Source organism: Trachypithecus francoisi, unplaced genomic scaffold, assembly GCF_009764315.1.
Source record: "Trachypithecus francoisi isolate TF-2019V2 unplaced genomic scaffold, Tfra_2.0 Lachesis_group6, whole genome shotgun sequence".
Taxonomy (NCBI): domain Eukaryota; kingdom Metazoa; phylum Chordata; class Mammalia; order Primates; family Cercopithecidae; genus Trachypithecus; species Trachypithecus francoisi.
In genome coordinates, this window is record NW_022681471.1 from 96235216 (window position 1) to 96261028 (window position 25813).

Here is a 25813-nt window from a genome sequence, read left to right on the forward strand (position 1 = left end):
TTCATTCATTTGTTGATGGAACTTAGGTTGGTTCCATAGCTTAGCTATTGTGAATAATGCTGCAATGAATACAGGAGGGCAGATCTGTTTTTGATATACTGATTTCATTTCCTTTGGATATATACCTAGTAGTGGGATAACTGGATCATGTTGTAGTTCTGTTTTTAAATTTTTGAAGAGCCTCCATATATTTTTTTCATAATTGCTGTACTAATTTAAATTCCACCAACAGTATACAAGTGTTCTCGTTTCTCCACATCCTCACCAACACTTCTTATCTTTCATCTTTTTGATAATAGCCATTCTAACAGCTTTGCAGTAATATCTCACTGTGGCTTTAATTTGCATTTCCCTAATGATTACTGATGTTGAGCATATTTTTATATATCTGTTGGCCACTTGTATATCTTCTCTTCAGAAATGTCTATTCAGGCCCTTTGTTCATTTTTTAAATCAGACTATCTATTTTCTTACTATTGAGTTGAGTTCATTACATATTTTGCATATTAACCCCTTATCAGATGTATGGCTTGCAAAGATTTTCCCCCATTCCATAGGTTGTCTCTTTACTCTGTTGACTGTTTCCTTTGCTGTGCAGCTTTTTAGTTTGAAACAATCTCACTTGTTTACTCATGCTTTTGTTGCCTGTGCTCTTTTTTTTTTTTTTTTTTGACAGAGTCTTACTCTGTCACTCAGGCTGGAGTGCAGTAGCGCGATCTCCCGGTTCAAGCAATTCTTCTGCCTCAGCCTCCTGAGTAGCTGGGATTACAAGCACACACCACCACACCTGGCTAATTTTGAATTTTTAGTAGAGACAGGGCTTCACCATGTTGGTCAGGCTGGTCTCGAACCTTTGACCTCGTGATCCGCCTGCCTCAGTCTCCCAAAGTGCTGAGATTACAGGCGTGAGCCAACGCGCTCAGCCGCCTCCAGCTTTGTTCTTTTTGCTCAAGATTGCTATGGCCATTCATGGTCTCTTGTGGTTTCACACAAATTTTAGGATTGTTTTTTCTATTTCTGTAAAAAATGTCGTTGGAATTTTGTTAGGAATTGCATGGGATCTGTAGACCACTTTGGGTAGTATGGACATTTTAACAATATTAATTCTTCTAATCCATGAACATGGGGTATCTTTCCATTTTTTTGTGTCTCCTTCAATTTCTTTTATCAATGTCTTATAGTTTTCAGTGTACAGATCTTTCACCTCCATGGTTAAATGCATTCCTAACTATTTTTTGATACTACTGTAAATGGATTGTTTTCTTGATTTCTTTCTCAATTTGTTGTTAGTGTATAGAAATGCTACTGATTTTTGTATGTTGATTTTGTACCCTGCAACTTTACTGAATTCATTTGTCAGTTCTAACAATTTGTAGTGGAGTCTTTAGGGTTTTCTATATGGAAGATCATGTTGTCTGCAGAGAGAGACAATTTGACTTCTTACTTTTCAATTTGGATGCCTTTTATTTATTTTCCTTGCCTAATTGTTCTGGCTAGGACTTCAAATGTTATGTTGAATAGAAGTGGCAAAAGTGAGCATCCTTGTCTTGTTCTTGCTCTTATTGGAAAGGCTTTCAACGTTTTACCATTGAGTATGATGTTAGCTGTGTGCTTGTGATATATGACTTTCATTGTATTAAAGTATAGTGCTTACATATCTAGATCCTGTTTCTGTTAAATGATTCTTAACTCTGTGTGTGTGTGCGCGCGTGTGTGTGTGAGAAATTCTATGATCTTGAGAAAAGGTCTGGAAAAATAAACACCAAGTCATTTATACAGGTTAGTGGAGGTGACGGTGGGAGGTTAAAGTATCAATAAAAAATGAAACAAAATTCATGTTTTCAATGCATGTCTGTATCAAAACGTTTCATGTACCCCTATAAATATATATACCTACTATGTACCCACAAAAATTAAAAATAAAAAAATTTAAATTTTTTAAAAAGAAAAATCATTTTCAAAAAAGTTATCCGCAATTTAAAAGATAGTATGTATCATATTTTCTCTTTTAAGTAAAAGTACTCATATAAATATGCATGCATCAACGTGAAAGGATAGTCTCCCAAAACACTAGTGGTGAGGATCTTGGGGTGGTGAGATTTCAGAAAACTTTTTACTTTCTTCCATACCTGTTTTCCTAAATAGTTTGAATTTTTGAAAAGCAACAATTTTTTAAAAGCTATTTTCATTGGTAAAACAATAAATAGAAATAAAGGTAGAAAGCTGAAAGGAGGGAAAAGTCAAAGTAGAATTAGAAATCGGGCAATGAAGCATCCCAGAAACATGGCGAGAAAAACTCTCTGTGTCTTCTTTTAGTGGAACCTGTAACCACGGCACCAGTCAGGGAATTCCAGATAATCTCTCTTTTGTTGTTTCTTAAATGACCATCACCAATATCTGAAGCAGAGATGACTGACAATCCAACCATGAATAATTAGCCTGGGTCCCTCTGAGAAGCCAGAAGAAGAAACCAGGGCATAATATTTCTGGCAATCCTCCTTACTTTGTCAGCTTTCCTGTGATTCTGCTTGGTATGGACCAGTGTAACTGTTTCCTTAGATTTGCTTATTCAAGATGACGCCATGGTCCATTATACTCAGGTACCAGGTTCCATTATCCAAACGGTCACCTTCTGCCTACTCTGTGTCAGTTAAAACAACCGTGCCTCAGCCACCACCCACCCAGGCTATAAAACCGGTTTCAGGTTTTCATAGTGAATCACATCCCTGTGATGTTAACAGGAACCTGCTTTTCCCCGACTGACATGTCTTTCCTTGAGGGTAACACCTTTCATTTTCCACCCACACACCACCCATAAAAGTTCTTTAATCATCTTCAGTTCTATTTGCTCTGAATAAATCTTATTCACAGTTCCTGATGGGCATGTGGGATAGAAGTAAGCGATCACTTTTCCTTTGCCCAATAACAGCACCCATTTTCTCTTTCCTAATGACTATTCCCGAGTTTTTCCAGAACCACTGAATGATGTCACATTTAACCCGGTTTCTAAATTCTATCCACCTCTTTCACTGTTATTTCACTCAGGCCAAAGTCCTTGAAATCATCCTTAACTCTTCACTCTCTTTCACATTCCACATCCATCACATCAGTAAATCTGGCTCTACTTGGCTCAACATCATTAGTTGTTAGGAAAATACAAATTAAAATCACAATGAGATACCACTTCATATTTAAGAGAATGACTAAAGTAAAAAGTACCAACAATATTCAATACTGACAAGGTTACAGAGCAACTGGAACTCTCTTGCATTGCTGGCAGGAATGCAAAACAATGCAGCTGCGATGGAAAGCAGTTTGGCAGTTTCTATAAAGTTGAACATGCACTTACCACATATACCAATCATATTCCCAGATATTTACCAACAAATGAGAACTTATGTTCATACAAAAGACTGTGCACAAATATTTATAGACACTTTATTCGTAATCACCCAAAACTGGAAACAACCCAAATGTCCTTCAGTTGGTGAATAGAAAAACAAACTGAGGTGCATCTATACAGTGGAATTCTACTCAGCAGTTATTAATAAAATAAATAAACTTTGATTCATACATCATAGACGAATGTCAAATGCATTTTGCTTAGAGAAAGAAGCCAGACACAAAAGTCTACAAACCATATGATTCCATTTACGTAAAATTCTGGAAAAGAATTTCTGCCCATGGGGGCAGAAAACACGTCAGTGGTTACCACCTATTGGGCTTGAGGGACTAGTGTGACTACAAAGAGGCAGTATGAGGCAATGTTTAGAATGTGAAACTGTTTTATACCATGACTTTGGTGGTGGATATGTGAATATATGAATTTGTCAAAACCCCCCTGGTCCAAGCCACCATCAACTCTGCCCTAGACTCCTACGGTGGTCTCCTAACTGCTCTCTTGCCTCCAGTATTGCCCTTTTACAGTGCATATGGTAGCCAGAATGATACTTTCAGACCTAAGTCATATCATGTCATACCCATGCCCAACAGGCTTAAAATAAAATCCAATGTTCTTACCATGATCCCTACGGCCCTACATGATCTGGCCCCTTGATAACTTCTCTGACCTCATCACCTAGTATTGCCTTCCTCACTCGTTGTATTCCACCTACACTGGCCTCCTTTCTTGCCCATGAACAGGCCAAAGATACTTCAACTTCAAAGTCTTAACCCTTAATGTTTCCTCTCATGGGAATATTTTTCACTAAATACTTGCATGGCTTATTCCCTTGCTTAAAACTATCAGTGGCTCTCCATTGCACACAGGATAAAATTTCAACTCCTCAGCATGGCACTTAAGACCCGTGATGTGACCCACACCTATCTCTACATTCTTATCTGTCACACATTGTGCCCCGAACACAGCAAATTGTGTTTCTGAATTCTATCCACTTCCCCTTTTTTGCCTGATGAGTATCTACATATTTTATTTTTTGAGACTCCCTTCAAGCACTGCCTTCAGATAAAACAGATGACTCCCTCTTCATGTACCTACCATGTCCTTCAGTGCTTCCATCTGGACATGTGTTTCATCAAGCTCTCCAGGTGATTCTTATGCATATTAACATTTAAGAAGCACTGGCCCAACATTTATCACATGTGATGTATGTGATTATATGTCTGTTTCCCCTGGCTGGACTGAAAAGGGTTTTGATCTATCCCCACAGCCTAACACAATGTCTGACTGCCAACAGGAGCTCAATAAATGTTAGATGGAAGGACAATTGAATGAATACATGTCCACGTTTTCTACTTCCATGTTTCTGACCAAACAGAGTTCTCTCCCTGTAATGACCACATGTCCAACCAGAAATTATCTGGCACATACCTGCCCTGTGGTGTTGGAACCATACTGTGAGTTTTCTTTCTTTTTAGGCTGGCTCACTACGTCATTACAGACTTACTCAGGTTGCTGTTAATTTAGCTAGATATTTAGTCACAAGACAGTCCCTGAAATCTAAGTTTGAGGGCTGCATTCATTAAGTACACAGCCTGAGTGCAAAGGTCTAGCGGTCATTGTAGATTTTTAAACCTAAACCAATTATTTCACTGACTAGATCTCCATCTTTCTTTGAAGGAAACCATCCCTTAGATGTAGAAAATTTGATAGATTCATACTAAGTTCTTTTTTTAAGTTGACTTATTTCATAATTACTGCTTCTGATTAAAATTCACTATTCTAGGAAATAATATGTTGAACAAAATCTTTATCAATGTTAGTTTTTTTATTGAACTTAACTTGTACAAAGAATTTTAATCTGTAAAGTCCTTGGCCTTCTCAGACATTTACTGAAAGACAACGTAGGTTCTCTCCACCCAACTACCTTTTAGTAGTATCACAAGTGTTCCTTTCCCAGCAGGGATGATGAATTGCTAAACAAGACCACTGGCAATTAAGAGTGAGGCACATGATATTTGTTACTATTAATCCTGAGAACTGTCATGAGGCTTTATTTCTACCATCTAACAACTTATCTTCACTGTTCCAGCCACCTACTCCAATTCTAATGCTTTCCAATAAAGCAGTGATAGGTTGGAAAGAAAGAAAAGAGTAAAGGGAAGTAAGTGTCTTTCTAATTGTTATAAGGAAGATGGGGAATTGGGGATAGAAGGAGGTGGCTGCCCAGACATTTTGCTTGGAGTGAGTGCTCATGCCTACATCAGCCTGAATATTAGGTAGGTGTGGCCAAGAAAAAAGAAAAGGTTTTTAACTGATCGTGACTCATTCCTACATAGTGTACACTAATTAAGCTCCCACCCATTTATTTTTCCAGCTCAAAAAAAAAAAAAAAAGATTTATGGCAAGATAGTCTGGGTTGCCTGCACTGTGACTCAGCAGTTTCTGTTTATGAAACCCAAACTGCTATAAAATCTTAAAGAAATTAGGATCAAACATCTCTAAAGTTGGGATACTATATATTAATGGATCTTCTATCCCCAGATGTGTTTGATCTAATTTTTCCAAGTAGATTCCTCTAGTGGGTTTTAGGCATACACACAGCCCTATGGCAAGAAACCAGAACATGTCAGAAGCCTACCAATGCCATCTGACGCTTTCCCTCTTGCATCCCTTCTATACTGGTTTGTACAGGAGGGTGTGAGGCTCAGTTGAAAACTGACACTGGTTTTTGCATGGTTAAAATTATTGCTGTGTAAATTTTCTGAGAATTTATTTCCGAGAATTTAAACAAGAGGCTGTGGCTGAGACTGCTTGTTGCCCTCCTAAGTCCATTCTCCTTGACTTTCATAGTGACGGCAATGGCACATGACCACCCAGAATACATTACCCAACCACCTTTGCAGCTAGGTATAATAAATTATCCAGTTCTGGCCAAAGGAATGTGAACGGAAGTAGTATGTTCAACTTTCAGGTTGTGCCCTTATAGAGCAGAGGCCTGCCCTCACCTTGCACTTGACTCATTCCTATTTAATACTAGAATGCTGGCATGATGGTGGGAGCTGAAGCAAACATCTTCGACCTAAGTTGGAAGCAATGAATTAAATGTAGAGGAGAAACAAACAAGATAGAAGGTGCTTGAGTCCATGATGATTATGGAACCAACATACCAGCCTTGAATGGTCTACCTAGATTTTTATATTAAAAGGAAATTTAAAACTTCCATCTTGTTAAGCCACTATTAGTTTGGGTTTCTCTGTTACAACAGCTGTAGCAATATCCTAACTAGTATAGATACTTTCTTTTTTTTTTTTTTTTTGTAAGCAAAATCAACTCTGTAGCAGGCAGAAAAACAGAACTTGAGATTAGACCACACCATGCTCAGTCATAGCAGCAAATAAGGATAAGACAAGGTATTATCTTAGATGGATGGACCAAGACCAGGCCTAGAGGCAGGAGCAAATGACCTTGGAGGACAGTAGTTGCCAGCAGTCTCTGTAAGGAGGGATATTAAAACCCTTCCTTAGAAAAGCTGAGAAGTGTGGAAGCCAGAGTCCTTGTTGCTTTCAGAGGAGAAAAGAAAGAGATGTTCCTAAGCCCTGTGGCATAATGAGATTGGAATGCATCCTAATATTCCAGCATTTCATCTCTGATCATTCCCTTCTTTACTGTATGAGTAACTGTATTCCCTTGACTTCTACCTGTATTCCTTCTCAAACAAAAACGGCCGGAGTGGACAACTTTGGGTCAATTTGAACATCAAAGTAAATAATAATGGTAATACATTATAACACGTTGACTTTTACAAGAAATATTCATAAGTCTACAGTGATACTCTAGAAAAGAGGAGGGAGGCAAAGTCTTTTTTCTCAGAAGAATGCCAGCAACCATAAGAAAATGATAGAAATTAGAACATTATCTGATATGGTTTGGATCTGTGTCTCCGCCCAAATGTCATGTCAAATTATACTCCCCAATGTTGGAGGTGGGGCCTGGTGGAAGGGGATTGGATCATGGGATCTGATTTCCCTCTTGATGCTGTTATCTTGATAGTAGGTGAATTCTGAGTTCTCATGAGATCTAGTTATTTAAAAGTGTGTAGTACCTCCTTCCTCTTTCTCTTCCTCCTGCTCCTGCCATGTAAGACCCCTTCTCCTTCTTCGCCTTACACCATGCATAAAAAGCTCCCTGAGTCTTTCCTGGGAGGAGATGCCACCATGCTTCCTGTACAGCTTGCAGAACCATGAGCCAATTAAACCTCTTTTCTTTATAAATTACCCAGTCTCAGGTATTTCTTTATAGCAGCGCCAGAACCGACTAACACGTTATCATTTTGCAACCACCACTGTAATAATTGATTCAAACTTTGGTGAAAAGCTTGTTGAAGAACAAGATATGTATACACAGTCTTGCTTTCTTCACCATAGACCACTTTCTGTTTTTCTTTTTTTGTTGTTGTTGTTTTTATTTTACTTTAAGTTCCGGAATACAAGTGCAGAATGTGCAGGTTTGTTACATAGGCATACATGTGCCATGGTGGTTTGCTGCACCTATCAACCCGTCATCTAGGTTTTAAGCCCCACATGCATTAGGTATTTGTCCTAACGCTCTCCCTCTCCATACCATCCTGAACGTGCCCGATCTCGTCTGACCACAGAACACTTTCTAGGCACAAAGGAGAAAAGGTCCAATGGAGAAATCCACTCAACACTTACCTTAGCCAATTGCTCAAATTTAGTGCAATGATGAGAAAGCCTGAGACAATATGCATCCCGATGTGATGCACTGAACACTATACACTAGCGATTCTTGCAAACAATGTGTAACTGAATCTAATCATAAGCAAATAGTTGGACAAATTTGAATTGTGAGACAACAAAACAACTTGTCTGGACTACTTCAAAACTGTCATTGCCATAAAAGTTCCCTCCTCGGCCTTCCCAGAAAATAACTTCAAAAATTGTTCTAGATTAAAAAAATGAAAGATACCATAGCTAAGTGCAATATGCAGTGCTCGAAAGCATCCTGGATTTATAAAAAATAGTGATAAAAGCTGTTACTAGGGACAATGGGGATATTTCAAATACAGATTTCAAAATAGATACTATAACAATATTAATTTCTTTGATGTAAAAATGATCTCTCATTATGTATTCTCATTATAGCCATGTTCTTAAGAAATACATGCTGAAGTATTTAGGGGTGAAGAGTCATAATGGCTACAATTTACTTTCAAATGGTTTGGGGGAAAATTTTATGTATACAGAGAAAGAGGGAGCGAGAAAGAGAACCAATATGAGAAAGTATAAATAATTGGTGATTCTAGGTATATGGTATATGGGTGTCCATTGTTCTGTTTAACCAACTTTCTTTATTTTAATTTTCATTAAAAACAAAGGAAAATAGCCAATTTGCCTAATGACCCAGATTATCTTTATTCCACATATTTCTCTCAGTAAACAATTAGTTAAGAAAAGCGAGGCTATGCTTTTCTATAGTCACTCGCAATTCCTTCTCAACCTCCAAAGGCTATTATTTTTCAATGAAATTCCAAAGATTATGAAATATTTACATATTCTAATCAAAAATCTCACTTTTTCTTTGACAATTAATAAATGCAATGGGGATCTTCTTCAAAATTGTGTTTTGATTCTGGCAACTTTAGTCTGGTAGGCTCAGATGAATTGAACAAAATCTTGGCTTTCCTTCTGAAGAATATACATACCTGTTCCTTTCTAGACCAACAACCTTGAGCATCTATTGACACATGAGAAATAGCTATTTGAAGTCCTTGAAGCAAGTCAGTATCTGAGTTTCTGTCTCAAATATTTCCAGTGGAGAATTCAGCATTCTCCGATGAGTAGGGGAAATTAGAATAATGGCGAGATGGGTACGTATTTGAGTTTTGCTGGGGTTAAAAGAATATTGTTTCATATGGTTTTACAATACACTGATATAGTTCAGTAATTCTACAGAAAGACTGTTCCACTGTCCTTGCAATGATTCATAAAATCATCTTGGACCATGCAGTGGACCAAAAAGTGGAAAAGTGAACTTCATCTTGAAAACCAAGAATTAAAACTCAAAGAAGTTGGTTGCTTTCAAGGTGAAGCCTCCTGTCGATCACATAGAATAGACTTTCTTCACTGAAGGAAATAAGGATATGACTGTCTCTAGGGATGGAATGGTTTGGCTCACTTGTCCAGAAAAAAGCTTTACAATTTAGAGCATTAGTGTAGTTAGTAAATAAGTGTCCACTCTCTATATGAAATTACTATTTCCTTCAATCTGCTCATTTGGATAGGTAAACTGAGGCACCTCAGCAGCTATTATGATATAACCAAGTAGCAAGTTCCATTTTCACTCTTTATCTATTTCCAGGGCACTCTCATGGATGTCCATAGCTCTGATTACCATCTCTACATGCTGACAGTTTCCGATTCTGTATCTGTAGCCCAGAATTTTCTTCTAAGCTTCACATCCATATATCCAATTGTCTAGGTGTTATTCTACTTGGAAGCCCCACAGTTCTCTCAACCTGCAAGTATCCAGAACAGAATTGGTGATGTGCTCCTTAAATCCTGCCCCTCCTGAATCCCCCCTTCAGTGAAAGGCATTACCATGCACTCAGTTGTACAAATCAGAAAGCTTGGCATCATCTGTGACTCTTCTCACTCCCTCACTCCCGAGGTCTAATCAGTTACAAAGTCCTGTAATGTCTGTCTCTTATACATCTCCCAAATCCACCCACCTTTTCCATCCCCCTGGATTCAGAAGATATACTTCCAAATAGATTATTAAAATTGTCTGCAAACTATACTTCAATTTTCTCCTCTTCAAACCGTTCTCTATATTGCGACCACAGTAATTTTCCCAAAATGAAAATCTAGTTATAAACCTCTTCTGCCTGAAATGTTTTAATGGATCTCCATTGCATTTAAGATAAATTTCAGATTCCTTGGGCTTAAAAGGTCCTGTATGTTAGGGGCCCCTGCTAACCTCTTCCTAATTTATCTCTCACCAGTTAGCCCTTCAAACCCTGTGCCCCAGGAATACTGAGCTTCTTTCAGTTTCTCAAAAATAACTTGTTCATACCATAGGGTATTACACTGCATTGTGGGATAACTATGTGGATTGAGTGTTTGCTTATCTATGTTCCTTCACCAGACTATAAGCTCCATGAGGACAAGAATTGTGTCTATCTTATTCATCATTTTATCCCCAGATCATAGTGCAGTGCCTGCACAATTTCGCTTTTTGAAGTTTTCCTTAAGACATAGTAAAATCAATTTTGTAATTATGGTGTGGCTAATTAGAAAGAAAATATATTCTCTGTAAGGTATTAAGTTCAATTTTTTATTAAATTAATTTTATTAATTATGTTATTCAAATTCTACACATCCTTTTGTTTTTATAAATAATAGGGTTGTATCAAAGTCTCAAAGCTATTAGATTTATGTGAATTTGTCAAGGAGTTTCTAACAGTTTCTGCTTTATAATAGTGACACTAAGTAATTTAGCATATACAGTTTATTATACCTTTGCTCTGTATAATGCTTTTTGTCTTGAATTCCACTTCACCTGAAATTAATATTGCCACCTCTGCTTTCCTTTTGCTTGCATTTGCAAAAAAGATAAATTTTTGTCCATCTCTTTCTTTTTAAGATTTAGTGTCTTTTTGTATGCTATTTTGCAATATATAGGTATATTTTATATTACAATCTAATCACAGAGTATTTCTATTTTAATAAGAAGTTTTAGCAATTTATGTTTATTGTTATAACTGATGTTTTGTTGCTTTTATGACATTTTTCATGTTCTCATTGTTCCTTTAAAGCCACATATGCTCTACACATTGTGCTTACTTCATTTGGTCATTTAGAAAATATAAACTTTGTTTGTATTAAAGAGAATATGTAATTTTTAAAGAGTAGTCTTTAACCTAGTACTTTAGTCTTCCAAGTTAAAAATGGTATTATGATATCCTCTGGCTCTTCCACTTAACTTGCCCTCACTTGCTATGCCATTTTCCAACTTTTATTATTTGTTGGTAGTCATATAATCTTAATACTTCGTCTTCACTTTCAGGAAGTGTGTGTGTGTACATATGTATAATCCATGTAGTAAATGTTTACACAGAAGGAATATATCTTCAACGTATTTTTCAAGAAGTAACATGGATGGACTATTTTCTGAGTCCCTACTATTCATGTCTTTCTGTTGCCTTCATTCTTAAAAGAAAATTGACTACTTGAACCAAATTTTTTTTTTCTTTTTTTGTTCTTTTCTTTTTTTGAGACGGAGTCTCGCTCTGTCGCCCAGGCTGGAGTGCAGTGGCCGGATCTCAGCTCACTGCAAGCTCCGTCTCCCGGTTTACGCCATTCTCCTGCCTCAGCCTCCGAGTAGCTGGGACTACAGGCGCCCGCCACGTCGCCCGGCTAGTTTTTTGTATTTTTTAGTAGAGACGGGGTTTCACCAGGTTAGCCGGGATGGTCTCGATCTCCTGACCTCGTGATCCGCCCGTCTCGGCCTCCCAAAGTGCTGGGATTACAGGAACCAAATATTTTTCTGTACAAACATTTTAGTCATTGCTTTGTAATCTTTTAGCACTTGCTTTAGTGGAAAATGCAAGTGTTAGCCTTATTTTTTTTCTTCTTTTATATGTAAATTATTAAATATCTAGACACTTACAGAATGTTTAAATCTTTAGGATATAAAATATGTCTACATGGGAAATTCTTTTTATTTTCCATGTCTGGAAGATTCTAGACTCTTTCAATCTGCACAATCAGATCTTTTTCTACTCATGAGCATTTTTTGCAATTATATCTGATATTGCTTGTATTCTAATCATTCTGATCTCTTTCTCTAGTATATCTGTAATTTTTAGGTTTGATAATTGTTCTTACTCATGCCTTTTCACTTTTTTCTACTTGTTCCATACATTCTGGGGGAAAAAAATGTGTTTGTTTTCTGCATTACCACTTCAATTTTTAGTGTCAGTTCTGCTCTTCTCCAACACCAGAAAGGATTTTTGATTCTGCTATTGAATTTTTAGCTCTCTCATGATTTCTTTTTTAAATTTTTTTCTTTACTGCAATTGTTTTTCTGTTATTCTCTTAAAATTTTCTTCATTTCTGCTACAGTTTCCCTAAGCTTTCTGATCCTCTTTTATAGAAGTCACATCTTCTTCTAGCCTTAAAGATATAATTTTCTTTTTTTAACTTTTAAGTTCAAAGGTACAAGTGCAGGTGTGTAATATAGGTAAACTCGTGTCATGTGGGATTGTTATACAGATTATTTTGCCACCCAGGTACTAAACCTAGTACTCATTGGCTGTTTTTCCTGATCCTCTCCCTCCTACTACCCTCTACCCTCTGATAGGTCCCAGTGTGTGTTGTTCCCCTCTATGTGTCCATGTGTTGTCTTCATTTAGTTTCCATTTATAAGTGAGAACATGTGGTATTTGGTTTTCTGTTCCTGTGTTAGTTTGCTAAGGATAATGGTCTCCGGCTCCATCCATGTCCATGCAAAGGACATGATCTTGTTCTTTTTCATGGTTGCATAGTATTCCATGGTATATATGTACCACATTTTCTTTATCCAGTCTATCATTGATGGGCATTTAGGCTGATTCCATATCTTTGCTATTGTGAATAGTGCTGCAATGAACGTATGCAAGCATGTACCTTTATAATGGAATTATTTCTATTCCTTTGGGTATATACCCAGTAATGGGATTGCTGGGTCAAATGGTATTTCTGTCTTTAGGTCTTTGAGGAATCGCCACATTGTCTTCCACAATGGCTGAACTAATTTAAGACTGCATACCTACAAGATATAATTTTCTACTAGTTTCGGTAGTAAATCATTTCCACAGTCCTATTTTTCTCCTGAGTCTTCACTGTGGTGTTTCTCTTGTTTTGCAAGGTTTTTTCATAGGTTCCTACGTACCTCTTTTCTATTTGCGCATTCCTAAAATAAAGAGAGATCTAACCTGGCCCACTTCTTGACAAAAGACAACTTTGGTTGTTCTCATTTTCCTTTGGATATTGCTCAGTTCACCTTCTGAGGGTTCAATTGTGTTGATATTCACTGTTCTCAATCCAATTTTCACTGCCCAGAAGATATTCATTTTGGGCACTCTGATATACTAAGTTGGAACTTTCTCCCACCCCTATGGCTTGCTTTTGTAATGCTCTAAGTCAATAAAGAACATGGAAAACTATAATGACATTAAGTTGTTTCCAAAAAATTGCTTCACCCCCAAAAGACAAATGACAACATAGATTGAATCAAAAGTGCAACCCTTATATACGTGTAAGGGTTCTTTTGGTCTCTTCAACTGAAATGAGGTATTATTAATTGTTTTCTGAAAGATTTTTGGTCTCTACTAAATAGAAGAAGAGATATACTAATATAAAAGTAGATATACAAGAAAGAATGCTCTGGCTGTCTCATAAAATCTCCCCACTAGCAAATGGATGGCTGCCATGTTTTCTGGTAGGTCCATACCTGATGATTCTGAGCCACAGAACAGACAGTGAAGGAAGCATGAAATAACCTCCTTTATAACACTGGCAGATTCTGTTTTCCGAAATTGATGGCAAAGCACCAGATCACAAATTGTACTTTTCAAACAAGTATATCACTCTTGTAATTAAGTGAAATTCTACAGAGTTGACAAACGACGAAATGTCAGTCTTGATTTTCTTTGTTATTATGAGCCTTCATCTTTTTCTGTGTTCGTGATTATTTTACTGACAAGAATTATAGCAGCAGAAACCACCAACCAGATACCATCTTAAGACAAAAATTACACCTTAATTTTGACACGTCACCTCCAAAATCCCTCTTCCCAACCTGTCCAAAAAAAAGTAGAATCAAACCTAAATATATAACTTGTATTTACCTTGTTTATCTTGGAATGACATTAAGTTATTTCCAAAAAGTTAATTCATCCTCAAAAGACAAACAAGTGACAACAGAGGCAAATTCAAAAGTTCAGGCCACAGGCTCCCTAAGTAGGAGTTTCAAAGGTTCTTTGAACCATGGCCATATTGAAAGAATGAGTTGAAAAAATTTCCATGAAACTACTTTGAAGAGAATGGTTCTCATTTGTATGCTGAAGTTCTAGCGTGTTGTTAAAAATTCAATCACATTACTTTATAGCCACACCTCTACATGAGGTGTTTCTTTCTCACTCACATATTGCCTCATTAATTGCCATTAATCAAGCATTCATGTTAATGTTCTTAGGACTAATCTTTACTTTCCTTGGGGTAGAAATCTTAACTTTTCTGAGTTGCCTTATTGTCAAAAGTTGTTGTGCCAGTTGTTAAGCTATTCTCTCTCAGCTCCAAATCCAGCCTTCTATACTTTGTTTTATGATGCAAACAAATACAAACCACATTTATGCTTTGTTAACTGCTCCCTGTTAGGCACTGCCTATAGGGAACGCTAGAGAGAGATGCAAGATTAGAAGAGGAAAAAGAGACATGCTCCTTCCGGTTTACTTCCTCTTCTTGGGATTTTCTATCTGCTTGTTGCTTCTGTGAGAGTCACCCCAACCTCGCTTCCTAATTCCAGCAGTGACAGTCCCTACCTGTAGCAGCAGCTGAATCCAGTTTGCAGCTTTTCCGACACTTATAGAACCAGTCTCATCATGCCCCCATCCCAGAGACGCCCAGCCAGCCAGCACCCCCTCCTCAGGAGCTGGGTGCAGGCCCCATGAAACCTCTTCTCTCAGCACAAAGACACCAGCACCAGTCAACTGGCTGGTGTCCCTTCCTTAAGTACCTGCAGCTCAGCCTCATGTAGTCCCTCCTCCAGGTCTTTAAGTTTTAATGATTTCAACTTCCTCCCTTTGTTTTTTCAGCCATAGGGATGGTAGCTGTTTCCTAAAGTTGCTACCTACATGATATGTTAGAATTTTCTCTTTGCCTCTTTAAGTATTTTTTTTGGTTGAACTGTGTCCCCTAAAAAGATGTTGAAGTCCTAGCCCTCAGTACCTGTGAATGTGACTTTACTTGGAAATAAGGTCTTTGTAGATGATCGAGTTAAGATTAGGTCATTAGGATAGGCTCTAATTCAATTTGACTGGTGTCCTTACAAAAAGGGGAAATTGAGGCAGAGGGACAAACATATAGAGAGAGGAGGCAATGTGAAGACACAGGGAGAAGACCATCTACAAGCCAAGGAAAGCCTGAAGCTACCAGAAACTAAGAGAGAGAGACTTGGAACAGATTCTCCCTCATAGCCCTCAGAAAGAACCAATGCTGCCAACACCTTGATCTTAGATTTCTGACCTCCAAGGATGTAAGACAATAAATTTCTCATTATTTAAGCCATCCAGTTTGTGGTACTTTGTTATGGCAGCCCCAAGAAACTAATATAAATACTAAGTTGACAACTTTACACCTAATTAACAATTTTTACAGTAAACTCTCTATGTTAAAATAAGTGGTGGGGGACCAGGTACAGTGGCTCATGCCTATAATCCTAGCACTTTAGGAGGCTGAGGCAGGCAGATCACTTGAGGTCAGGAGTTTGAGACCAGCCTGGCCGATACGGTGAGACCCCATCTCTACTACAAATACAAAAATTAGCTGGAAATCACTTGAACCCAGAAGGCAGAAGTTTCAATAAGCTGAGATCATGCCACTGCACTCCAGCCTGGGTGACAGAGTAAGACTCTGTCTCAAAATAATAATAAGTGGTGGGATTTCTGTCTCCTGACTAGACCCGGCTGATACTTGGGATTCCCTCCAGAAGCGGATCCTGAAAAAAGGATGTGAATGCAAGTAGTTTATTTGGTTTCCAGGCGGTGGGCGACCAGGGCTGAGAACTTGCCCCAGGCTACCAGCCTCCCAGCTGAGAAAGCAAGCAGGGCTTTTGCGCCTCCCTGCCTGTCAAGTCTGCAAACTGGATTCACGCCCTCCCCCGTGTTCTGGCCAGGAGACTTGGCAATCAGTCGGAATTGTTACAAAGTTCAGCTGGAGGTTTCCTTCTCCCTGTGGTCTTTTCCCAGTACCTCTGGCAGCCCTCCCCAAGGACCCCTGTGAAACAAGTCCGAAATAGGTTCCCTGGGGACCCAGAGAGCCCACAGGGCTTTTCCCACTGCTTCCTCTACCCCCATATTTCACTCAGCTCTCTAAATTGACTCAGCTTCAGTTAAGGTTGAATCCTTCTCCTGTGATCTAGACCTTCAGGTTCCCCAGTGAGGGTGTGTGTTTGGGGGCGAACAATCCCCCTTTCCCACTTTCACAGCTTGAGTACTCACAGTATTTGAGTTGTCTCCCGTATCCTGTAGGAACAATCCACTTCCTTCAGAGGATCTGTGGATTCTCTCAGCTTCCTCGTGTATTTCTGCAGTAGTTCTGGAGCAAAAGTTCACAATGTGTGTCTCCACATGCTGCTCTGTCTGTCTGAGTGGGAGCTGCAATCTAGTCCTGCCTCCTATCTGCCATTTTCCCTTTCTTTTCCAAGTAGTTTATTTGGGATGTAGTTTATTGGGGAGTAGTTTATTTTGGAGGTGATACTGAGAATAACCAGTAGCAGAGACAAGGAAGGGAAGGAAGGCAATACAGGGTGAGTTAATGAAGTTACTGCTATGGGCAATTACAGTTTAACCCTCCTGGGGACCTCTGAGTGACTCTGTGGAACATGCCTCAGAATTGTCCCACTGAAGGGATGATGAAGCTAGGGTATTTATCCACCAGCTCCTGTCCTTCATTACTGGAGAGCTAGTCCTGGAGACATTAACTCCCTAGCACCTCCAGTCTTCTTTGTGCAGAGACTAAGCATGTTCCTATGGTCAGAGAAAGCCCTCAGGCAGAGTCACAGGTACTTACGGCAAGAACCAGTCTCATTATGTTCCCTTCTCAGAGACACCCAGGCAGCCAGTACCCCTTTCTCATGGGTCTGGGTCCAGACCCAGTGAGACTTTTAGAGAAAAAGACACTAAGCACAAAGACACCAGCACCAGACATATATATATGGTCATACGCAGGAATGGTGAGGACAAAAAGATAGGTGAGTACCAACAGCATCTGCTACATTGATTGTTAAGTCTTCAAAGTCTAGCTATTCAAAGCCTAAAGTTACCTTAAGTGGCACAGGAAATTATGAAATGTGAGCACCTTTTATTTTGCCTAAAGAATTGTACTGAAGTGGCCAGGTACAGTGGCTCACGCCTGTAATCCCAGCACTTTGGGAGGCTGAGGCAGGCGGATCACGAGGTCAGGAGTTCGAGACCAGCCTGGCCAACATGTCGAAACCCTGTCTCTGCTAAAGATAGGAAAAAGTTAGCCAGGCATGGTGGCGCGTGCCTGTAATCCCAGCTACTCGGGAGGCTGAGGCAGGTGAATCGCTTGAACCCAGGAGGCAGAGGTTACAGTGAGCCGAGATCGCACCAATGCACTCTAGCCTGGGCAACAGGGCGAGACTCCGTCCCAAGAAAAAAAAAAAAAAGAATTGCGGTGAACCAGGAGTACTATTGCCTTTGTAAATCAAGAGCCTCGGCAGAGTTGCACAATACAGCACAATAACGCTCCCTTTGCACTTGCTGTCTGAACTTGTCAAATGCTTGAAGGTATATTATGAAGATATATTTAAACTATTTTGTTTATAGTTCTGATCCTATACCCTCTTTCCAGTGACTTGACAGAATCACAGAAAATAAGAACTAGAGAACATCTAAGAGATCAACTTGTTTGCAAGTTTTCAAAAAAAAAAAATCAGATTCAAATCTTTCTGCAAACAAAATCTTACGATAGCAAAAACAGCTGAAAGTGGAGTTGTCCAAGATGACACTTGTGACAGGGCAAAAGTTGAGGGGTTGTGTCTTTTTTTGAATGCCCCCTCCCTCACAACCCACTGGCACCCTCGAGAGGAGGTCAGAAAACCCCTAGTGTTCACTTGACCCAATTTTTTTTTTTTTTTTTTTTTTTTTTTTTTTTTTTTTTGAGACGGAGTCTCGCTCTGTCGCCCAGGCTGGAGTGCTGTGGCCGGATCTCGGCTCACTGCAAGCTCCGCCTCCCGGGTTCACGCCATTTCCTGCCTCAGCCTCCCGAGCAGCTGGGACTACAGGCGCCCACCACCTCGCCCGGCTAGTTTTTGTATTTTTTAGTAGAGACGGGGTTTCACCGTGGTGGCAGGATGGTCTCGATCTCCTGACCTCGTGATCCACCCGACTCGGCCTCCCAAAGTGCTGGGATTACAGGCTTGAGCCACCGCGCCCGGCCTCACTTGACCCAATTTAACAAGCAGTCATCTACTCCAGCCTTCTCTTGCTAATGGGGAGAGAGAATTCCAACTTTTCTCCCCCAAAATCTACAAAATCATACCATGTTATCAAACACTGACTTTATCTTTGTTTTTAAAAATCCTCATAATTTGGATAAGAATAATTCAGAGTGACTGGGTTTTTACTTGAATGCTTACTACTGCAAACAGGATTCACAAAGCAAATGAATTAGATTAAAATAAAATGGTTTGATGACCATTTCCACTTAAAAATCCTTCCAGCCACTTTACATAGTGTGTTTTCATGTTTTAAACTGGGAAAAATAGCTCAGTGGAGGGACAGAAGTGAAGAGTGGGATAGAAGAAAGAACTGGCAGCTACAGATGTAAGAATCAGTAAGTAGTTCTTGAAGGAGTACTGACATTGTATGTGTAGATAAGCTTCCTGAAGGTACGAAGCCCAAAATGAAAAGAACAGAAACCACAGGACGGGGCTTAGAAGCCAACTATCATTAACGGAGGAGAAAAATTAGCAAAGACACAGGAGAGTCAAAAAGATAAGAAAAAACACAACCAATGTCAGAATTTAACAGAGAAGAGACATTTAAAGAGATTCAAGTAGTTAATGTAGCACAGCTGAGTAGTTAAGAATGAAAGGTAAATTTGTGCCACTGGCTTTGGCCAAATGGTTTTAATGGTGCTCTTAAATGACACAGTTCTAAAGAATGGTAATGCAGATTCCAGAGGATTCTAAAGAACATAGGTGTGGCCACCTATTGGGATCTTTACTAATTAAAAAAGACAAAAGTCTGCTTTTCATGAGGTTCTTTTCAAGGAATCTTTTGTTCAACCTCAATTACCCGTAGTCTACTTTTCCTTAATTTGTCCTCTAGCCAAGGTTATGGGTACCAATTTGATGAATCTCCAGTTCAGCTAAAGAGTCTCCTATTTTAATCTGCATCACAGCTTGATTTCTTAGTATAGTTATGTTTGTGGAATACTAAGAGGCTATTAAAGCATTTTTGTTGTATCTTCTGAAGATGGCTCGATTCTGGACATAATTCTTCAATCTCATAATTTTTCAGTTTATATTTATTGAACAGTCATAATTTATTTGAAAAGGCCTGCAGCAAGCATCAGTGGTAGTTTTCATTATTTGACAGTTTTCATAAGAATTCAATATGTTGGAATGCATTCCTCACTGGCACTTCAATATGCAAGTCTATACGCTACGCAACTGACAATAATTCTTGTAGGCTGGTCAATCCTTACTCAGGGTCATCCTTGCTGCAACGAATTGAAACTTTAATACTTATGAGAATTTCTGTGGTGTTCCTCATAGTACTGAAAATGGTAATGGGGAGATTTTTATCAAAACAGAAGGGATCCCTCATTTTGATGCTGCTTCTAAGGGATAAGGGATGATCACGTTCTCTCCTTCCCTGATTATTTGCTATCATTGGCAATCTGCATGTCATGAGTAATGAGGACCACCATTCACTTAACCCTCAAGTAGGAGACTCAGGAATGATCTTTGCCTCTTCACTCTCATGCCTCCCTGTGGGTGTTATTAAAGTCTGTTTTTTCTTCTTTCACACGCATTCTAGTTACTATTATTGGGTAACAAAACACCCTGCAGTAGTTTATGTTTCAACTTGACTGGACCACAGGATGCCCAGGTAGCTGATGAAACGTTATCTCTGGGTGTTTCTGTGCGAGTGTTCCTGCATGAGATAAGCATTTGAATCGATGGACCAAGTCAAGCAGATGGCCCTCCCCAGTGTGGGTAGGCATCCTCCAACCTGTTGAGGACTTGAACAGAACAAAAAGGTGGAGGGAGGTTGGATTCAAGCTACTCTGCCTGACTGCTTGAACTAAGACATCAGTCTTCTGCCCTCCTGGTTCACAGGCCTTCAGACTCAAACTGGAATCTACCCCATCAGCTCTCCAGCTCTCAGGCCTTTAAACTACACCACCAGCTTTCCTGCTTCCCCAGCTTGCAGACAGAAGATTATGGGATTTCTCAGTCTCCATAATTATGAAGCAAAACCACACACACACACACACACACACACACACACATCCTATTCTGTTTCTCTGGAGTATCCTGGCTAATACACTAATACACACCTCAAACTCAGTAGCATAAAACAACAACAATGTAATGCTCACAGATTCTGTGGATTAGAAATTTAGACTGGGCCCAGAAAGGATGGCTTGTCTATGTGCTATAATTTGGGGGACACACAGATTCAGATTTAGCCGCAAGTGGCTCAAATGACTGGGAGCTGGAATTATCTGAAGGCTTCTTCATTCACCCATCTGGCACCTGGACTGGGATGACTTCAAGGCTGGGCTTGGTTGGGACTGTTGACCAGGGCACCCACATGTGGCCTCTCTGTGTAGCTTGGGGTTCCTTACAGCGTAGAGCCTCACTTCCAAGAGGCAGTGTCCTGAAAAGTAGCATGTACAGAATTAGTATTTCAAGGGAAGCAGGTAGAAACTGCCTGGTCTTTTCTGACATGGCCTCAGATATCATGCAGCATCACTTTCATTACATTCCATTGGTTACAAGCAAGTCACTATGGCCACCCCATATTCAAGGGGAGGGGTCCCTTGACGGAGAAGTGGCAAGTTCTCACTGCAGAAGAGCATGTGGGATGGGAGATATTGTTGTAGCCATCTTTGGAAAATACAATCTGCTACAACACTTTTGATGGTCATTTTTGCTCTCTGTTTTGTAACAACTCAGCAAAACCCCTCGTCTGAGCCCTGGCTATCTTCCAATCACACAGTAAAAGCCTCCTCTGCAATAGCTTCTATATTTATTTTCTTTTTTAAACACAAATTTATTATTTTACAGTTCTGTAAGACCAACACAGGTCTCACCAGATAAAATCAAGGTGTCGGCAGTGCTGCGTTCCTTTCCACAAGGCTCTAAAGGAGAATCTGTTTCTTTGTTCATTCAGGTTGTTGGCAGAATTAAGTTCCTTATAGTTGTGAGACTAAGGTCCCATTTCCTTGCTGGCTGTCAGCTAAGGGCTGTTCTCAGCTTCTAGAGGTCTCTGAATTCCTTGGCTCATGGCCCCTTTTCTCTAGCTTTAAAGCCAACAGTGGTTGAGGCACGTCTCTCTCACACTGCCTTTTTCTCCTGCCTCTTCTTCCATGACATCTCTCTGAACTACTCTTCCGCCTTCCTCTTCTACCTTTAAGGTCCCTTGTGATTACATTGGGTCCACCTAGGTAATCCAGGATAATCCCCTTATCTTAGGATCCCTAACCTTAATTCCATCTGCAAAGTCCCTTTTGCCAGATAATATAACACATACAGGCATAACAGGAGGGATTAGGATATAGACATCTTTGGGGAAGGAGGGCCTTATTCAGCCTACTGCAGTGACTCCACATGAGAGCATTGCCTCTGTTTCTCTTTTTATTATTATTGTTGTTGTAAAATATACGTAACAAAAAATTTGCCATTTTAACCATTTTAAATGTACAATTCAGTGGCATTAAGTATGTTCACAATGTTGTGCAATCATCCCCACTATCCATTTCCAAAATTCTTTCACCATCCCAAACCAAAGCTCTGTAACTGTTCATCAATAACTCTCCATTCCTCTCTCTACCCGGTAACCAATAATCTACTTTTTGGCTCTACAGATTTGCCTACTCTGGATATTTCATATAAGTGGAATCACATACAGTTTACCCTCTTGCGTCTGGCTTATTTCACTTTATTTCTTTGCATGGCTGAATAATATTCTGACATATGTATATACCACATTTTATTTATCCATTCATCTGTTGTTGGATACTTGCGTTGTTTTCGCCTTTTAGTTTGCGAATGATGCTGCCATGGACATTAGTATACAAGTACCTGCAAGAGTCCTTGATATCAATTCTTTTGGGTAAATACCAAGGCGTAGAATTACAGGAACATATAATTTTTTGCAGGAACCAATAGTTCTATGTTTACCTTTTTGAAAAAAATGCCAAATTGTTTTCCACAGCAACTTCACCATTCTACATTCATATCAGCAATGTATGAGGTTCCTATTCTCAACATCCTCACCAACACTTGTTATTTCGTTTTTTTTTTTTTTTTTTTTTTTTGAGAGGGAGTCTCGCTCTGTCGCCCGGCCTGGAGTGCAGTGGCCGGATCTCAGCTCACTGCAAGCTCCGCCTCCCGGGTTTACGCCATTCTCCTGCCTCAGCCTCCCAAGTAGCTGGGACTACAGGCACCGCCACCTCGCCCGGCTAGTTTTTTGTATTTTTTTTTTTTTTTAGTAGAGACGGGGTTTCACCGTGTTAGCCAGGATGGTCTCAAACTCCTGACCTCGTGATCCGCCCGTCTCGGCCTCCCAAAGTGCTGGGATTACAGGCTTGAGCCACCGCGCCCGGCCTGTTTTTTGTTTTTTTAATTATCCTAATAGGTGCAAAGTGATATCTCACTGTGGTTTTGGTTTGCATTTCTCTAATGACTAATGATGTTGAGCACGTCTTCTGCACTTATTGGCCATTTGTATACCTTCTTTGGAGAAATGTCTATTAGAGTCCTTTGCCCATTTTAAAATTTAAGTTGTTGTCTTTTGGTTGTGGAGTTGTATGAGTGTTTCATATATTCTGGATATTAAATGCTTATCAGATATATGATGTTTTAGTCTGCTCAGGCTGCCATAACAAAATACCATAAATTGGGTGGCTTTAACAATAGAAACTTGGCCGGATGTGGTGACTCACGCCTGTAATCCCAGTCCTTTGGGAGGCTGAGGTGAGGGAATCACTTGAGCTCAGGAGTTCAAGACCAGCCTGGGCAACATAGCAAAACCCCATCCCTGCAAAAATTACAAAACTTAGCCCGGCATGGTGGTGCACTCCTGTAGTCCCAGCTACTCAGGAGGCTGAGGCAGAATGAGCCCAGGAGGCGGAGGTTGCAGTGCACCAAGATTGTACCATTGCAGTCCAGCCTGGGAGGCAGAGCAAGGCTCTGTCTTTTCAAAAAAAAAAAAAAAAATTCTCACATTTCTGAAGGCTTATAAGTCCAAAATCAAGGTGCTGGCAAGATAAGTTTCATTCTGAGGCCTCTTTGTTTGGCTTGCAGGTAGCTACCATCCCACTTCTTTTCTTTGTGCAGCACAGAAAGCAAACATGCTCTGTTCTCTCTTCCTCTTCTTATATGAACAGTAATCCCATTATGAGTTTCCACCCTCCTGATTTCATCTAAACCCAATTACTTTGCAAAGGCCCCACCTCCGAATATATCACAGTGGGGATAGGGCTTTGCCATGCAAACTTCAGGTAGGCATGAATATTCAGTCCACAGCATATCCAAATATTTTCTCCCATTCTGTGGGTTGCCTTTATACTCTCTGAATAGTGTCCTTTGATACACAGAAGTTTTAATTTTGATGAAGTTCAATGTATCTCTTTTTTCTTTTGTCATCTGTGCTTTTGGTGTCATATTTTAGAAACCATTGCCAAATCTGGGTTATGCAGAACTTGCCATTATGTGTTCTTCTAAGAGTTTTAAGTTTTAGCTCTTATCCTTAGGCCTTTGATCCACTTTGAGTTAATTTTTGTGTATGATGTCAGATAAGGGTTTGACTTCATTATTTTACATGTGGATATTTACCAGCTCCAGTGCCATTTGTTGAAGAGATTGCTCTTCTCCCATTGAATTGCATTGACTTCCTTGTTGAAAATGAATTCATACTTCTCTATTTCCTGAGCAATTTTTATAGGGTAATCGTTATTTGTTGCTTCTTTAATTTTTCCCTCTATCCTCATTAGTTTAGTTGATCCTGTCCTCAGAATATCACAGTGATTTCTGTTAACTAAGGTCAAGGCTGTTTCTTTCAGTGAGCAGTGCTCAGTCCACCTGGTCTGTCCACAAGTCCCTCTATACTGTCGTATAATTCTCCCCTAGCAGATAATGTCCTATGGACAGGCAGTTTGTAAATTGTCCTCCTACTCCTCTTTCAACAGTTTTTTATAAGCACCCCCACCCCATCCTTTGTTACAGATTGTCAGAACTAGATCAAAGAACCTTTCCAGACCCTGCCTCTCATTCTTCTCCCAGTAATGGGTTCCATCTTGTGGCCTCAAGTTAAAGACTCATTGCTTCATTCACTCATTCATTCATTTAACAAATATTTGTGAAATCCTTCTATATGCCAGGCGCTGAATTTGATGCTGGAATCTTCTATTCTCTGCCAAGTTGCTTTGGAGTGGTATTTCCCTCGAGCTAGCTCTTTAATTGTCTGCTCCAGCTCTGGCCCTGGTTGCAGTTTTTTTTGAAGGCCTTTGGCTGCATGCCTATCTTTCCTCAACTTCCTGAAATTCTGCCCTGGGTTTGAGCCCCATACCTCCTGCTTGGCTCGAAACAGAGATTATACAGTCTTCCCAAAAATGTTATTCCTCTCCTCACGATAATAAAAGAGGCTACCTTGTATTGACACCTACTATGTGTTGGATATTGTGCTGGATACTTGACATTTTATCTCTAATACTTATTCTGCCAATCATTGTTTTGGCCCCAAGGATACAACAGGGAAAAAAACAAAGATCCTACCTGAAAGGAGCTTATGCTCTCTTACAATCCTTGACATGACTCAGCAAGGCACAGGGAAGCAATGGGGCCCAGAGAGCGTAAGTAACCTGCCCCAAACCACACAGCTATTAAGTATCAAAGCTGGAATTTGAATCTAATTCTCTGACCCCAACAATTATATTTTCTATACTGAATCAAGCTACCTCTCATGGTCTCACTGTAGTCAGTAGCTCACATTTTCCAGCACAAAATTTCTCAACACCAAAACTGTCACATTTTATCAATGGATTAAAACCTTGATGAACGATAACAACTGCATGTATTAAAGTACATGTAATTTGTGGATCAACTAGAAAATTTTTATTTGTTTCAACCTTATTTTTGGCATCCTTTAAAAAATATATTGGTTAGCTTTTCTGCTTTTATAAGAATAGTGCCTTGGGTTGCTCTTTATGTGCAGTAGTAGTATTCCCTGTATATACTAGAAATGTTTTCAAGGTGCAATACTTTGAGCACAGGTAGGCTACCTCCAGGTCAAATAGTTAATTTTTGTATTTTTAGTACATCTGAGTTAGTAGACTACATTCTAGCCTTGGCTCTGCTACAAGTTAGATG